Source organism: Protopterus annectens, chromosome 12.part0 (genome assembly GCF_019279795.1).
Source record: "Protopterus annectens isolate FY-2018-M chromosome 12.part0, PAN1.0, whole genome shotgun sequence".
Classification (NCBI taxonomy): Eukaryota; Metazoa; Chordata; order Ceratodontiformes; family Protopteridae; genus Protopterus; species Protopterus annectens.
Genome location: NC_056746.1, coordinates 1,114,042,266 through 1,114,059,579, shown reverse-complemented (window position 1 = coordinate 1,114,059,579; position 17,314 = coordinate 1,114,042,266). Strand labels below are relative to the sequence as shown.

General features: G+C 38.4%; 1 protein-coding gene across 5 annotated transcripts in view; it reads left to right on the top strand.

Annotated features, from left to right (window-relative positions):
• LOC122817012 overlaps positions 1 to 14,517 on the top strand; it is a 505,254-nt gene extending 490,737 nt beyond the window's left edge. For 3 of the 5 annotated variants that reach the window (XM_044090122.1, XM_044090124.1, XR_006367136.1), the window contains one exon: positions 7,358 to 9,345. The gene's annotated coding sequence lies outside the window, so the exon portion shown is untranslated. Of the gene's footprint in view, positions 1 to 7,357; positions 9,346 to 14,394 lie in introns of those variants that run through there. The other 2 variants (XM_044090123.1, XR_006367137.1) reach the window with 1 other exon arrangement.
• The last annotated feature ends 2,797 nt before the right edge of the window (positions 14,518 to 17,314 follow it).

The following is a 17,314-nucleotide window of genomic DNA, read 5'->3' as shown; positions in this document are numbered from 1 at the left end:
GCCAAAGAAAACGAGGGACTGGAGGCCAATTGTGGATCTCAGTCTTCTGAACAAGTTTGTCCAACAAGTACTGTACAATTCTGGATGGTCATGGGTCAGTCAGTTCTCCCTTTTTTAGAGAAAGGTGATTGGATGTGCTCTATTGACTTTCAAGACAGGTATTACCACATAAAGGTGGACAAATGCTCAAGAAAGTTTCTCCACTTCCGAATGGGAACCAGTCATTTCCAATTCAGAGTACTGCCCATTGGTCTCACTGCAGTCCCCAGGATGTTCACCAAATATATGGCAGCAGTCACAGGACATCTGCGTCTGCATGTTCCTTATTTCAACGAGTGATTTCTGACTGCTCCCACCAGGCATCTACTTCTTCAAACTATGGACTACATTCTAAAACTAGCCCTTCAGTTAGGCATAATGGTCAATCTTTCAAAGTGCCAGCTAACCCCTTCTCAGGACATGTAATTTATTGGAGCTCGCCTCAGCACTGTCTCTTGAATAGCATCGCTTCCACTACACAGACTACAGAAAATCCATTCTCAGGTCCTCCCTCTTCTTCACTCAAACAAAATTTCTGCATATCTGATTCTGCAGACATTGAGTTTCATGGCATTTGCAATCACATTGATTCCATTGGCAAGATTTCACATGAGACTTCTACAGTGGTTACTTGCAAACCAATGGAGTATTCTAACTCATTCCATGAACCATTTGGTTTTCATATCCAGTCATTGCAAGAATGACCTACCCTGGTGGATACACTTAGAGGAGATTCTGCTAGGCTGCCTCTTTGTTCTCTCTCAGCCCAAGGCCATAGTGACCATGGATGCTTCCCAGATGGGGTGGGTGGGTATTATTTGGCAAGACAGTCCAAGGCGATTGGTCCCCCTCTGAGGCCAATTTACATATCAGTGTTGTGGAGTTAACCGCAGTGCTTCTATTGCTGCAAGCATTTCACTCTGTGTTACTTCAAGAGATGATAGCTTTACAGTCAAACATGTTGGTAGTCTGGTACATCAACAAACAGGGGTGAATCAAGTCCTACCCACTGTGTTGAGAAGCCTGTCAAGTGTGGCAGTGGCCTATAACTTCCAACTGCTTTCTGATAGCAATGCACATTGAAGGGGAGTTCCAGTGTGACTGTGGACAAACTAAGCAGGTGCATCCTCATGCCTCACGAGTGGTCTCTGAACCCCAGAGTCGCAAAGGAGATCTTTCTTCACTGGGGCCAACCTTGCTGTGACCTGTTTGTCTCTCCCCGAACAACAAGTGCAGAAGCTACTTTGCCCTAATTCCCCCTCAAGGGAAGTCCCCCAGGGACACTCTTCTCCACAATTGGCACCTGGGTCTTCTTTATGCCTTTCATCCTTTCCCCTCTGATCCCTCTTTTTCTCAAGAAAGCAGCTCGGTTGAGAAGCAAAGTGATTCTCATTGCTCCCTACTGGCTTTGACAGATATGGTTTCCTTTCCTCTGGCCTCATCTTCTACACTGCCCTTGGATTTTGGGCCAAGTTCTGGATCTCTTGTCCCACCCCAGGGACTAGTACATCCCAGCTTTCAGTCTCTCAAGATGATGGCTTGGTTTCTCCAATTCTGGAAGTCACCAGGCATAATGGTATCCCTTTGCCCGTGCAACACATTTTGATGGCATCCTACAAACCATCCACCAGGAGTCTCTACCTTAGTAAATGGAAGAAATGTTCTATTTGGGCCTCTGACAATGGTCTAGATCCTTTTTCAGTGCTGGTAGAAAAACTTCTGGAGTTTCTAACTACCATCTTTAGTAAAGGAGCTTCTGCTTCTACTGTTAAAGTTATCCTAGCATCTGTTTCAAATTTTCATAATGGTATCGGAGATCAACCTTTAACTTCTCACAGACTTTGTAAGGTTATTTTAAAGGGTATGATGCACTTAAAGCCTCATTTCAAAAACCCTCTTCCTGTATGGGAGCTAACTCTTATGTTGCAGTCGCTTACTTCACCTCCATTTGAACCCACAATGACTTGTGATTTAAAATTCCCTTCTTGGAAGACATTGTTCCTTATAGCTGTCACTTCAGCGAGGGAAGTCTCTGAATTACAGGCTTTATGCTCCAAAGCTCTGTACTTAGTTTTCCACAGAGACAGAGTGCCTGTCAGAATGAACCCTACTTTTCTCCCTAAAGTGATATCAACGACCAATATCAACAAATCTATAGACTTGCCTGTATTCTTTCCAAATTTTTCAAATAAATGCGAGTACTGCCTGCATCTTTTGGATGTGCACAGGTAGTTACATTTCTTCCTTGATAGAAATAAGCAATTTAGATGGTCAGATCAATTATTTGTGTCCTTTTCCAGTGCTACTTTGGGCAAACCAGTATCCAAGGTGACTCTTTCCAAGTGGTTAAGAAACTGCATCTCTTTCATTTATAAGAAACTTAACATGAAACTTTCTTTGCTAGCCAAGGCACATTCTACCAGATCTGTGGCATCATTGGCTGTGTTTCACTTCAAAGCCTCCATGTCAGAAATTTGCACAGCTGCAACATGGGCTAATCCATATACCTTTATTACTCATTGCAAATTGTATAAGGTGTTCAGGGGGTGAGCCTCTTTTGGTTCTATGGTTCTCAGGAATATTCTTCTTTGAGACCACCCAGGATCTAAGGTAGCTGGGGACTCTATCCCACAAGTCAAGAATAGATAAAGATTGACAACATCAGATAAAGAAGTTATGTCTTACTATAACGTTCCATCTGTGTTGTTGATCTTCATCTATTCTTCCGTCCCTCTTGCCTGCCCCCTCCTTTGGACTTCTGGTGGAATGACATCCTTTCCTGGGTTCTTATGGTTAGGGATATCTTGGACAAGGTTTCTGTCTTGTGTTATTTAACAGTTGTTTTCTGCATAATAGCAAAGTTGATCTGAGGTAATGTAGAGAGGGGCATTGTGGGCAGACTAGCAGCTCAAGAGATTTTTTTTGGCTGACGTGAGCTTTATAACAGCTGGATTGGTTCAGAGGATTGGAACAGACACCCACAATTCAAGAATAGATGAAGACTGACAACACAGATGGAACGTTATGGTAAGACAGAACTTCTTTTCTTGTGCCCCTTCTTTAAGTTGGATTTTTAATGTTCTTTCCCTTTTTACTTCTTAATTGAATTCTCTTAAGCACTAAGTTTTCAATTGCATTTAAATCAACTGTCATTTTAGTAGCATGTTCTTTAAATGTACAATTAAATAATCACTTCCATCTCATTTCCTTTTTTAAGTGCTTTACTATAAAAAATATAGTTAAAAAATAATGGGACAGATTCCAAAAGAGTTGCTGTCAGTGCATGTCTGCCTTGGTTCTGAAAGACCTGCTGTCAGTGTGAGTGACTTACTTCACTGTAAGGCCTATCTATAAACAGGCTTACTACAAGGACCAAATTTGAAAACACCCACTTTCAGCCTGCTCTCAGTGTAAGTGGAATTGTGGCCAGTGTGCTTTATAAAAGAGGAAGGAAATGAACAGATGTTGAAAAGTATATGATAATTTAAGTAGGTGTCATTTATGTAACATTTTGGACAGCTATGGAATGGATAAAAAAACTTTAAGATTGGTTAAATAGACACATGACAAAGGTATAACTAGGGGCAATGGTGAATAGGAGTGTAAGTTGAGAGAAAATGATACAGAAAGGAGTAAGACAATGTTATCTAATGAGTAGTTTATTGTTTGCATTAAGTATGAATGCTATTTTAATGTAATATATTAAAAAGTCACCGAAGCCAAATATTGGTATAGAGGGAATATGCTTGTTTATGCAGATTATGTGAATTTAACAGTAAAAAATATAAAATGGATAATATACATTATTAAAGTAGAAGAAAAGTTACTATATTTTTTTTTTTTATTTGAAATGTAATATAGTAAATGATAGAGATTTTGGAGAAATAAAAAAGAGGCATTGTTTTAATAATACAAAGAAAGAGATAATGGGAGTATATTTTGGTACTTATTAAGTTATGAAATTATAACAGATAGATCTGATTGAAGGGATAAAATAAGTTATTAATTTATGAAGGACTTTTAATTAGAGTTTTAAAAAGAAAGTGCATTTATTAAATGGATATGCTTTAGGACAATTGGTATATGTAGGTTCTGTTGTGATATGTCTGGAAGAAGCAGAAAGAGTGATTTTAGATTTTTTTTATTTCATTTTGGGTTCATGTTTAAATCTGATAAAAAGTGTAATATATAACAAGGTAGAGTATGGGGGGTTAGGATTAAAGAATTGAAATTTATTTTTAGCAACTTTATTTTTACATAATATTTTGAAAGAAAGAATTAAAGAAGAAAAATCATAGGGAAAATTATATAAGATGATTATAAGGCCTTTTGTGATCTTATAAATGAAAATAGAAATGAAAATGAAAAAATGGAATGGGAAGGTAAAGAATTAAGGAAGACTACTATTTGGTGGAAAGTAGATATTAAGATATAGAAGATAAAAGAGAAGATTCGTATGAAGATATTATTGAAAAATGTGTTATGTGTATTCATGAGGGAATTTTGATGCAGAAGTAAAAGAAATTATTAGGGAAAAAGAAAACTTTCTAAAGAATGGTCAGAGGGGCAGGATTTTTATGGAGATATGATTAAATAGTTGCCAGTTAAAGGATAGGTGAAATGTAAAGCAATAGAATATAAAAGGTATTTAGAATGTAAGGAGTTAGAATCTACTGAATATGTAGTCTTGGAATGTAAGATAATTAAAAAAATATAGGGGAAGTTAGCAAAGTATGCTGAATAGGAATGGGTGAAAAATATAAAGATGGAGAATATTAGTTATGGGTGGTATGGAAGAAAACATAAATTTGTTGATAAGAGTTAAAATTCATATTGCATGTGTTTATCAAATATGACAAACTAGAATGAAAGAAATTTTATTCAACAATAGTTGAAATGAGAAGGAAGGCATGGAAAAGATATTTTTTTAATAAATAAGAAATAGAATATGTATTGTTTATTTATGTAAATAAGGATTGTTGCAAAAGTTTTCTTTTGAAGTGTTAAAATGTATGAAGATGAGTTTATCAGTTCTATTGTATGCAAATTGAAATGGTCATAATAAAATATGTATTGCATGTGTTTATCAAATATGGCAAATCAGAATGAAATACATTTTATTCAGCAATAGTTGGAATGAGAAGGAAATCATGGGAAAGGTAAAAGCTTTTTAATTTATAAGAAATGGAATATTTAAAATATCTTAAAACATTTTAAGTAATGAGTTTTAAGGTCAATTATTTATTTATGTAAATGGTGGTTGTTGTAAAAGTTTTCCTTTAAAGCATTAATATGTATGAAGAGGGGTGTATCAATTTTATTATATGTAAATTGAAATGGTTGAAATAAAGGACCCTTATTCTTTTCAATAGGCACCATGAGATCTTTTACATCTACCTGAGCTACCACTCAACTCAAGCAGATGGGTGCTTTGTTGAATGTCTCTTCCTCAGGACAATACACTCAGGAATGCAGCACCCCCTTATTCTGCACTTGAACTTCTTGTGTTTGGATCTTAGAGCTTTATCTACTACCAGTTGGAGGGATGAAAGGTGCACAGTTTTCTTTCTTATTCTCCCACCTTCAAAAAACATATCCAACAAGCTTACTTGCAGCTTTCCCCAGGGTTTCATAAGTTTTACATGATAGATTTGCATACTACAGCTTCATCTCTGTTGCCTAACTATATAGTTTACCTCAGTTTTTCACTCCATGATTTTAAAGGGCCCTTGCCACTTTGAAAGGAACTTATTTTTGGATGTGGGGATCTGAAACAGTGCATGGTCCCCATCTGAAAGTCGCTAATTCAAGCATTCCTATTATAAATTCCCCATTGGCTCTCTTGAGTGCTTTCCATGTGTTTTTGTACAGCTAGCATTACAGTCTTCATTTTCTCCCAAAAGTCTGTGTAGTATCCAATGGCATGTGAAAAAGGTGTCCATTCTTCTTCACACATTTCCTTTACTATATTTGAAAGCCCTTGGGACCTTTTCCAGTATAGTAATTTAAAAGGACTAAATCCTATCAATGCCTGTGGTACCACTAAAATCAAAAACATTAAGTAAGGTAACAGTTGGTCCCAGTTCTTTCTGTCTTTCTCAGATACCTTGTTCAACACTGATTACAGGGTTCATTTGAACTATTCTACTAACCCAGAAATTTGGAGATGATGTACTGATATTCTAAATTGTTTAACCCAGAATCTCTTTCACAAGTGTTTCATAACTGTTTACATCTGTGGTGTCTCATGGTCTGTCAGCATTTGTTCAAGGAGATTGAGTATGTGAAAACCTGTATGTATCGAGATGAACTTTGTACTACGAACTTTGAGTAAACTGTAAATAGTGGAAAATTACTGAAAAACAAGAGCCTGTTTAAAAGCAGGAAATGTGCCTTATATGGAAGTATATCCGATTTTCTTTCTCTGCCTAGAGATGTAGTAATGTGAACTGCTTTACGCCTACAGTTAAACCACTGATTGGTTAATTGTCTTTTGTACTATTTTAATTGGTCTAGTTTATATTTTTGTACTGTCAGCAATATCACCAAAATATAAGCTTATGCATTCCTTTGTTTGGGGAGTCTCCCTGGTACTTTCCATGAGGCTCCCACACGTGTGTAATAAATGCCACTGAAAGAGAGGAAGAATTGTTTTGTCTTCATTTAAGGTAAAATATTAAATACAACAATTGGTGCCGTTTAATTGGATCTGAATTGATAACGGCTGCGATACTTGGGGATTGAACGAAGTACTGCTAGTAAAGGGGCCCATGACAGAATTTTCTGTTCTGGCAGTGTTTCTTTCATTTCCTGTACTTGCCTGCTTTAAAAATTTGGTATCGATAATTTTATAGAAATGTAATAATTCCTCTCATTCAGTTGTTTTGAGGTAAGTGGCATGCATTTTTTTCTCTTCTCTTCCTGCTGTTGATTGTGCAGTATGAGAGTGGGTTAAAATGAAACACTGGCGACATAAGAGTGAAAGGAGGTATGAGAGTGGGGAAAACGACATTTACAAAACGTCGCAGCTAGATCTGTAAAATACAGAATAGCTTATTGTGTGAAAATGGGAGTGAGTGTGGGAACCATAAAAGAGCCAGAAAGAGGTACACCAGCTGGTTATATGTATTTTTGTGTGTCCCGGGGCAGCTGTATGTTTATAAGTCAGTGGGCCACCCTCACTCGACTTTCTCCGCATGAAATTCTCATGGGTCACCCTCTGCATATGGCCATGACACCACCACCACCCTTTTCTGAATATGATGCATTTGATGTTGATATTCTTTTGTACTGCAAATCTCTTGTTTCTTTCCTACAGTTTCACCACCACCAAGTAGCAGCCGCTCAACATCTTCCTGATCCTTTTCTAGCATCCGCTTGGCAACCGGGGGATTGGATCTACGTTAAATCCTTCTCTAGAAAAACAGCGCTCCAGTTGCGCCGGAAGGGGCCCTTCCTGGTTTTTCTAACAATGCTGTGCGACTGCAGGGATCTCCAACTTGCATCCATATTTCACACGTCAAAAAAGTTTTGCCGTCTGAAGATCAACAGCCTTTACCTTTTTCGATTCCAGATTCTCCTCCCATTGCTACTCGTACACGCAGTAGAACTGTTCCAGTACCTGAAAATGCCTAACATATACCCTTTTGGAAAACTCCAAACTTCTGACACTACGCAGACTCCACCACCATTTCCACAAAAATATTGGACAGTAATTTTGGTGGTCATTCTTGTTGTACTGTTATTTTTGCTGTGGCCATTTTTATTTCATGCTCCATCGACGCATCACACCAAGCGAGCTGTTTGGCACCCACCTTTCAACACCTATCAAGCCATCAAATATGTTTATGCTTCTACTTCTACATTTAACATTTCTAACTGTTGGATCTGCACTTCCATTCCCTCCGTACATGGGGGGTTGTCATTGGCTGTGGCTCCACTAAGTACCATTGATACATGGACTAGTTTACTCAACAACACTGCTAACATTACATCCAGTAAATCTATTGCATTACAACTTTCTCTCCATCGCAATGGCACTTTGTGTTTCCAACGAAATTACTCAAGTTAACATCACTGGACTCGAAAAATGGGACAAAGTATCTGCAACACAACAATCGAATACCAGTGCAATTATTCAGAAGGAAAACGCATAGCCTCGGGCTGTTGAGTTTCATTTGATGCCATTCAGCCAACATTGAAAAATGCCTCATTACTTGATTCTCGTAATATTGTATTTCTTGCCATATTCCATGGCATAACTATGGGCAGTGACCATTCTTCAAATGTTACCACCCTGGTGCAGAACTGTTATTTTATATAAATGGCTACTGGAAAACTGGTCTGGTAGCTGTTTCTTAGGTTATTTAGTCCCAGCCATCCGACATACATCTGCTTTACCTTAAAGAAAAATTCGGAATGTCCGAGAGGTTAAAAAGCCTGCCAATCCATTAGGCCAAATTGATGCGTCATGGATTTATCATCATGACTTAGCTCATGCTGGCACCAAAGGACTGTCTCATATGGACTTGGGTGATGACGTCATATCATGGGATGGTATAATTCCAGCATATGGAGCAGCAAAATCAATGTGGGAACTGAGAAAACTGTCTAAATTGCTTGAAGTATTAAGCAATGCCACATTTTCTGCTTTAGAACTAGTGACCAATGAACTGACTGCTATGAGAGCTGTAGTCCTCCAAAACCATATGGCTCTCGATTTCACCCTAGCGGTGAAAGGCAGAACTTGAGCTTTAATCCAGGAGGGGTGCTGTACGTTTATTCCTGGCAATCAGCACGAAATTGAATGTCATCTCAAACTCATTCAGAGAGTCTCTGACCTCTCTAAGGCCAAGGAGGCCGATAACTCAACGTGGAGTTTTGAAGTTAATTTTATTAATCGTAGTATTAGCTCTCATTGCTTTTCTTGTTGTGTTTTTAATCAAAGCATTGATTTTGAAATTAATGACTTTTAAGACTACTAAAAAGGTGCCAAAGTTTTATATGCCTGCAGTTATGTATATGGATGATGAAATAAAAATATGTGACGATATTGAAGGAACTAGCCACATGGTTAAGTTAGACTTAGGGCAAATGTATGATAGACTAAATGGTGATGCTTACACAGCATCAAATGGGGGATTGTAGAATATGAATGGTCAAAGCATGTGTTCAAGGAGATTGAGTATGTGAAAACCTGTATGTATCGAGATGAACTTTGTACTACGAACTTTGAGTAAACTGTAAATAGTGGAAAAGTACTGAAAAACAAGAGCCTGTTTAAAAGCAGGAAATGTGCCTTATATGGAAGTATATCCGATTTTCTTTCTCTGCCTAGAGATGTAGTAATGTGAACTGCTTTAAGCCTACAGTTAAACCACTGATTGGTTAATTGTCTTTTGTACTATTTTAATTGGTCTAGTTTATATTTTTGTACTGTCAGCAGTATCACCAGCATATAAGCTTATGCATTCCTTTGTTTGGGGAGTCTCCCTGGTACTTTCCATGAGGCTCCCACATGTGTGTAATAAATGCCACTGAAAGAGAGGAAGAATTGTTTTGTCTTCATTTAAGGTAAAATATTAAATACAACAATTGGTGCCGTTTACTCGGATCTGAATTGATAACGGCTGCGGTGCTTGGGGATTGAATGAAGAACTGCTAGTAAAGGGGCCCATGACAGAATTTTCTGTTCTGGCAGTGTTTCTTTCATTTCCTGTACTTGCCTGCTTTAAAAATTTGGTATCGATAATTTTATAGAAATGTAATAATTCCTCTCATTCAGTTGTTTTGAGGTAAGTGGCATGCATTTTTTTCTCTTCTCTTCCTGCTATTGATTGTGCAGTATGAGAGTTGGTTAAAATGAAACACTGGCGACATAAGAGTGAAAGGAGGCATGAGAGTGGGGAAAACAACATTTACAAAACGTCACAGCTACATCTGTAAAATACAGAATAGCTTATCGTGTGAAAATGGGAGTGAGTGTGGGAACCATAAAAGAGCCAGAACGAGGTACACCAGCTGGTTATATGTATTTTTGTGTGTCCCGGGGCAGCTGTATGTTTATAAGTCAGTGGGCCACCCTCACTGAGGGCGATGGTAAACTCGCCTTTCCAGAAAATGGTAGTTTTAATAAAAATATTTTGCTTAACCTCCAAGGGAAATTAAAGAGAAAAGGGAGAAGAATACCAGGGTTGTGCTGGGAAGCATTTAATGATTGGATGACAGAGGTGAAAGAAAGAGAAAAGGATTCAGTTATTAGTAGTTTAAAAGATAATCAGCAGAAATTAAAAGAGCAACTGAGGGAATTACAACAAACTGCTAGTAATTTAGATATAGTAAACAGTAAATGGTTGAAGGACCCACCCTTTAAGGGGCTTTATCCTGTGAAGGAATTAGCTAAATTACAGATAACTGAATCGTCGGAAGACGATAATGCTTGGCTTCCCCCACCACTGACTGCAGCACCGATTGCACCCCCGCAGTATCAGCCCCCCTCATTCAACAAGGAGCGGAAGCACAGCAGCCAGACACCACCACTAAAGATTCCACCCCTACGGAAAGAGAACAAGCTGTGGACAGTCACTCTAGTGAATCTGATCCAGACACAAGCAATAGAAAAAAGGGACCAAAAGCTCGTAGTAAGACTCATAAAGAAGCAAAAGCTGTAATGTATTTTAAAGCTAAACCCTATTATAAAGGTAAAGGGAAGTGGCATTTGCACCGGTGAAGGCATTTTGGCCAGTTCCCCGCTATAATTGACAGTAAGGATGGGTATTTTGGACTAGATAAATTTAATCCAGGTACAGGATCGGAGTTGTCAGACAACGATAGACCGTTACCTTTAAGGGAGGTACCTAACCCAGCTCATGCTAGAAGTGCACAGGAACCACCAACCATTGTAGTACCTAGGGCGTGGTCGACAGTTGATTTTCAAGCCATTACTAAATCGCTACCGCCTATTCGTACTATTCCAGTTTAGTTCCAGCGTTTGCTGGCGGAACATATTTGTTTACAAAATCCTACGATAGAAGAAGTTAGGGCAGTTCTTCAGTACGCAATACCGGCTGATCTGATGAAACAGATTTGTGACCATGCCAATGTCCCTACTCCGATTCCAAAATACGATGCACACAGAGATAATGAGGGTTGCCACAGCAGATCAACTGTTTCCATTTCTTCCTGTCTTCTGCATTTTGCTCTGTCACACCAACTGCCTTCATGTCCTCTCTCACCACATCCATAAACCTTATCTTAGGACTTCCTCTTTTCCTGTTACATGGCAGCTTCATCCTTAGCATCTTTTTCCCAACATACTCTGCATCCCTCCTCAGCACATGTCCAAACCAATGTAATCTTGCCTGTCTGGCTTTATCTTCTGCACCACTGAAGAAGTATATTTACAAGTACCTTCAGATAAACAAGATAGTATTTTGGCTACTTTAGATGAAACCATCACTCTGCAAACAATGTGTATGCAGTCCGACCTTGATAAGAATAAGCATTTAACCTCATTACCCTCTCATCTATGGACCACTCATGATAATGATGTTGGGTTTCTAATTTCAGCCACTCCTGTTAAAATAACCTTATAACCCGGAGCAAAGTTACCTCAGGCACCACAGTACCCTTTGACGGTGGAGGCCACATCTGGTATTGCCCCCTTCATTTCTGCCCTGGTACAACAAGGAATTATAGTGCCTACAACAAGTCCATGTAATACTCCAATTCTACCGGTAAAGAAACCTGGTAAACAAGCTTACAGATTTGTGCAAGACTTGCGAGAAGTCAATAAAGCTGCCTTGCCTGTTTTTCCAATCGTACCAAACCCAGCTACGATTTTAAGCTGTATCCCACCTACAGCACATTGTTTTACGGTTATAGATATCTCATCAGCTTTCTTTTCTATCCCAGTTCATTCAGATAGTCAGTATTTGTTTGCATTCACTTATAAAGGCCAACAGTATACTTGGACCTGACTACCCCAAGGATATGTAGAATCTCCACCCCTGTTCTCTAGAGAGATGCACAGACAATTGCAGGATTTACAATTACCACCACGTTCAGTATTGGTCCAATATGTCGATGATATTCTTATAGCTTCACAAGATACCAAGTCTTGTATAGAGGACTCACTTTTAGTTTTAATGTTTTTAGCCAAATGAGGTTTTAAGGTAAATAAATCTAAACTACAGTTCTGTCAAGAAAAAGTACAATACCTGGGACACATCATTTCTATGGGTTCACATCAAATACTTCCAAGTAGAATTACCTCCATCCAGACTGCCCCCTGCCCTGTAACTCAGAGACAACACAGGGGATTTCTTGGCCTAGCAGGTTATTGTAAACAGTGGGTGCCCAATTTTTCAGAAAATTCGGCCCCTCTGTTACAGCTTCTAAAAAAGGAGATCACAGACCCTCTGCCTTGGTCCCCTGAGCATGAAAACGCCTTTCAGGCTATTAAAACAGCATTGATAAACCCACCTGCCCTGGGGCTCCCAGATTATTCTAAATCCTTTATTTTTTTCTGTTGTGAAAGAAATAAAACTGCCCTGGGCCTGCTAGTGCAAGCGCTCACAGGAGGCTATCAACTATAGCATATTACAGTACTCAGTTAGACCCTGTTGCTTCTGGCTACCCACCGTGTTTACGAGCAGTGGCAGCTGCTGCTGTTTTGATTGATGTGGCATCACCATTGACATTAGGATATGACACTATACTAGCAGTACCTCATGCGGTACAAGCATTACTTTTAAACACAAAAACTCAATATCTTTCTAATGCTCGCCTAACTAAATATGAGTTAAGTTTATTAAGTAATGCCGCTGTTCAAATTACACGTTGCCCACCACTAAACCCTGCTTTATTAATTCCAACTAGTGACAAGGGCGAACCACATGACTGTGTGCTTGTAGTTAACACTGTTCTTTCTCCTAGATTAGATTTGCAAGATGGTCCTTTGCTTAATCCTGATTTAGTTATTTTGTAGATGTATCCTGTTTACGAAATAATTTTGGTGAACTCCAGGCTGCTTAGTCAGTGTGCTCGCCATCTGAGGTTTTACAAACTGGACAATTACCACCCGGCACTTCTGCACAAGCCGCGGAATTAGTGGCACTTTCGCATGCATGTAAAATGGCCAAAGACAGATCTGTTATTATTTATACTGATTTACCATATGTCCATGGTGTTGTTCATGATTTTGGTACTCTGTGGAAGGAAAGGAGGTTTTTGACATCCTCTGGGGCACTGATTAAAAATTACCTGTATATTGATCACCTCTTACAGGATTTATTATTACCTTCCAAAACTGCTGTTGTCAAATGTGCAGCTCACCAGTCTAACAACTCCCTAGTAGCTAAGGGAAATAATTTAGCTGACTGGGCTGCCAAGCAGGCTGCTCTTTCGCATACTGTTCAGGGAAAATATCTGCAGCCTATTTTACAAACGATTACTTTTGACACGACTGTATTGAAAGCTGTACAGGGTGAAGCATCGGAATCAGAAAGAAAAACATGGCTGGCCCACAATTGTTTCCAATGCTCTGATTCAATTTGGCAGCATCCTGATGGCAGATTAATTTGCCCTACCTCTATGTTAAATTCTCTTATAAAAGCATATCATTTGCCAGCTCATGTAGGGGTGCAAGCATTAATCAAACAAATCCAGAAGGATTGGTTTGCCCCAGGACTTTCTGCTTCTGTGCAACATTTTTTGAGCACGTGCTCCATTTGTTTACAGCATAATATTTAAAAGGGCAGTCTGGCTCCCACTCAACCTGTGCCAAAATTAATGGGACCATTTTGTGCTTTACAATGGGACTTTATTGAACTCCCACCTTGTGCAAGGTTTAAATATGTTTTGACTGTTGATATATTTTTGGGGTGGTTGGAAGCCTACCCCTGTGCTAAAAATGATGCTATTTCAGTTGCAAAAAAATTGTGTTATGAATTGATACCTCGTTTTGGTGTTCCTTGTCAAATATATTCTGACCGTGGAATGCATTTTACTGCTAAGTTAGTTGAATCATTGTGTATAATGCTAGGCATTACTTTGAAATTTCATTGTCCATATAGACCACATGCATCAGTTATTACTGAACGCATGAATCAAACATTAAAAACAAGACTTGCTAAAGTCACTTCAGAAACAGGCTTAACTTGGGTGCAGGCCTTACCACTAGCCTTACTTTCTGTGCGGTCACAACTGCATCCTACTAAGGGTCTTTCTCCACATGAAATTCTCATGGGTCACCCTCTGCTTATGCCCATGACACCAAAACCACCCTTTTCTGAATATGATGCATTTGATATTGATATTAATTTGTACTGCAAATCTCTTGTTTCTTTCCTACAGTTTCACCACCGACAAGTAGCAGCCACTCAACATCTTCCTGATCCTTTTCTAGCATCCGCTTGGCAACTGGAGGATTGGTTCTATGTTAAATCCTTCTCTAGAAAAACAGCACTCCAGTCACGCTGGAAGGAGCCCTTTCTAGTTTTTCTAACAATGTCATCTGCTGTGCGACTGCAGGATCTCCAACTTGGATCTACATTTCACACATCAAAAAAGTTGTGCCGTCTGAAGATCAACAGCCTTTACCTTTTTCAATTCCAGAGTCTCCTCCCATTGCTACTCGTACTCGCAGTAGAACTGTTCCAGTTCCTGAAAATGCCTAACATATACCCTTTTGGAAAACTCCAAACTTCTGACACTACACAGATTCAACCACCATTTCCACAAAATTATTGGACAATCATTTTGGTGGTCATTCTTGTTGTACTGTTATTTTTGCTGTGGCCATTTTTATTTCCTGCTCCATCGATGCATCACACCAAGCGAGCTATTTGGCACCCACCTTTCAACATCTATCAAGCCATCAAATATGTTTATGCTTCTACATTTACCGTCTCTAACTGTTGGATCTGCACTTCCATTCCCTCCGTACATGGGGGATTGTCATTGGCTGTGGCTCCACTAAGTATCATTGATACATGGACTAGTTTACTCGACAACACTGCTAACATTACATCCAGTAAATCTATTGCATTACAACTTTCTCTCCATCGCAATGGCACTCTGTGTTTCCAATGAAATTACTCGTCAACATCACTGTACTCGAAAAATGGGACAAAGTATCTGCAACACAACAATCGAATACCAGTGCAATTATACAGAAGGAAAACGCATAGCCTCAGGCTGTTGAGTTTCATTTGATGCCATTCAGCCAACATTGAAAAATGCCTCATTACTTGATTCTCATAATATTGCATTTCTTGCCATATTTCACGGCATAACTACAGGCAGTGACCATTCTTCAAATGTTACCACACTGGTGCAGGACTGTTATTTTATATGCAGAATAAAAGCCTATAAATGGCTACTAGAAAACTGGTCTGGTAGCTGTTATTATGGTTATTTAGTCCCAGCCATCCGACATACATCTGCTTTACCTCAAGGAAAAATTTGGAATGTGTGAGAGGTTAAAAGGCCTGCCAATCCGTTAGGCCAAATTGATGTGCCATGGATTTATCATCGTAACTTAGCTCATGCTGGCACCAAAGGACTGTCTCATGTGGATTTGGGTGATGACGTCATATCGTGAGCTGGTATAATTCCAGCATACGGAGCAGCAAAATCAGTGTGGGAACTGAGAAAACTGTCTAAATTGCTTGAAGTATTAAGCAATGCCACATTTTCTGCTTTAGAACTAGTGACTGATGAACCGACTGCTATGAGAGCTGTAGTCCTCCAAAACCGCATGGCTCTCGATTTCACCCTAGCAGTGAAAGGTGGAACTTGCACTTTAATCCAGGAGGAGTGCTGTACGTTTATTCCTGACAATCAGCATGAAATTGAAAGTCATCTCAAACTCATTCAGAGAGTCTCTGAACTCTCTAAGGCCAAGGAGGCCGATAACTCAACGTGGACTTTTGAAGTTAATTTTATTAATCATAGTATTAGCTCTCATTGCATTTCTTGTTGTGTTTTTAATCAAAGCATTGATTTTGAAATTAATGTCTTTTAAGACTAATAAAAAGGTGCCAACGTTTTATATGCCTGCAGTTATGAATATGGATGATGAAATAAAAATATGTGACAATGTTGAAGGAACTAGCCACATGGTTATGTTAGACTTAGGGCAAATGTATGATAGACTAAATGGTGATGCTTACACAGCATCAAATGGGGGATTGTAGAATATGAATGGTCAAAGCATGTGTTCAACGAGATTGAGTATGTGAAAACCTGTATGTATCGAGATGAACTTTGTACTATGGACTTTGAGTAAACTGTGAATAGTAGAAAAGTATTGAAAAACAAGAGCCTGTTTGAAAGCAGGAAATGTGCCTTATATGGACGTATATCCAATTTTCTTTCTCTGTCTAGAGATGTAGTAATGTGTACTGCTTTAAGCCTATGGGTAAACCATTGATTGGCTAATTGTCTTTTGTACTATTTTAATTGGTCTAGTTTATATTTTTGTACTGTCAGCAATATCACCAGCATATAAGCTTATGCATTCCTTTGTTCGGGGAGTCTCCCTGATACTTTCCATGAGGCTCCCACACGTGTGTAATAAATACTACTGAAAGAGAGGAAGAAGTGTCTTGTCTTCATTTAAGGTAAAATATTAAATACAACATATGGAAGAAAGCATACATTTGTTGATAAGAGTTAAAATTCATATTGCATGTGTTTATCAAATATGGCAAACTAGAATGAAAGAAATTTTATTCATCAATAGTTGAATTGAGAAGGAAGGCATGGAAAAGATATTTTTTTTAATAAATAAGAAATAGAATATGTATTGTTTATTTATGTGAATAAGGATTGTTGTAAAAGTGTTCTTTTGAAGTGTTAAAATGTATGAAGATGAGTTTATCACTTCTATTGTATGCAAATTGAAATGGTCATAATAAAATATGTATTGCATGTGTTATCAATTATGGCAAATCAGAATGAAATAAATTTTATTCTGCAATAGTTGGAATGAAAAGGAAATCATGGGAAAGGTAAAAAGCTTTTTAATTTATAAGAAATGAAATATTTAAAATATTTTAAAACATAGTTTTAAGGTCAGCTATTTATTTATGTAAATGATGGTTGTTGTAAAAGTTTTCCTTTAAAGCGTTAATATGTATGAAGAGGGGTATCAATTTTATTATATGTAAATTGAAATGGTTGTAATAAAGGACCCTTATTTTTTTCAGTGGACATCATGAGATCTTTTACATCTACCTGAGCTACCACACAACTCAAGCAGATGGATGGT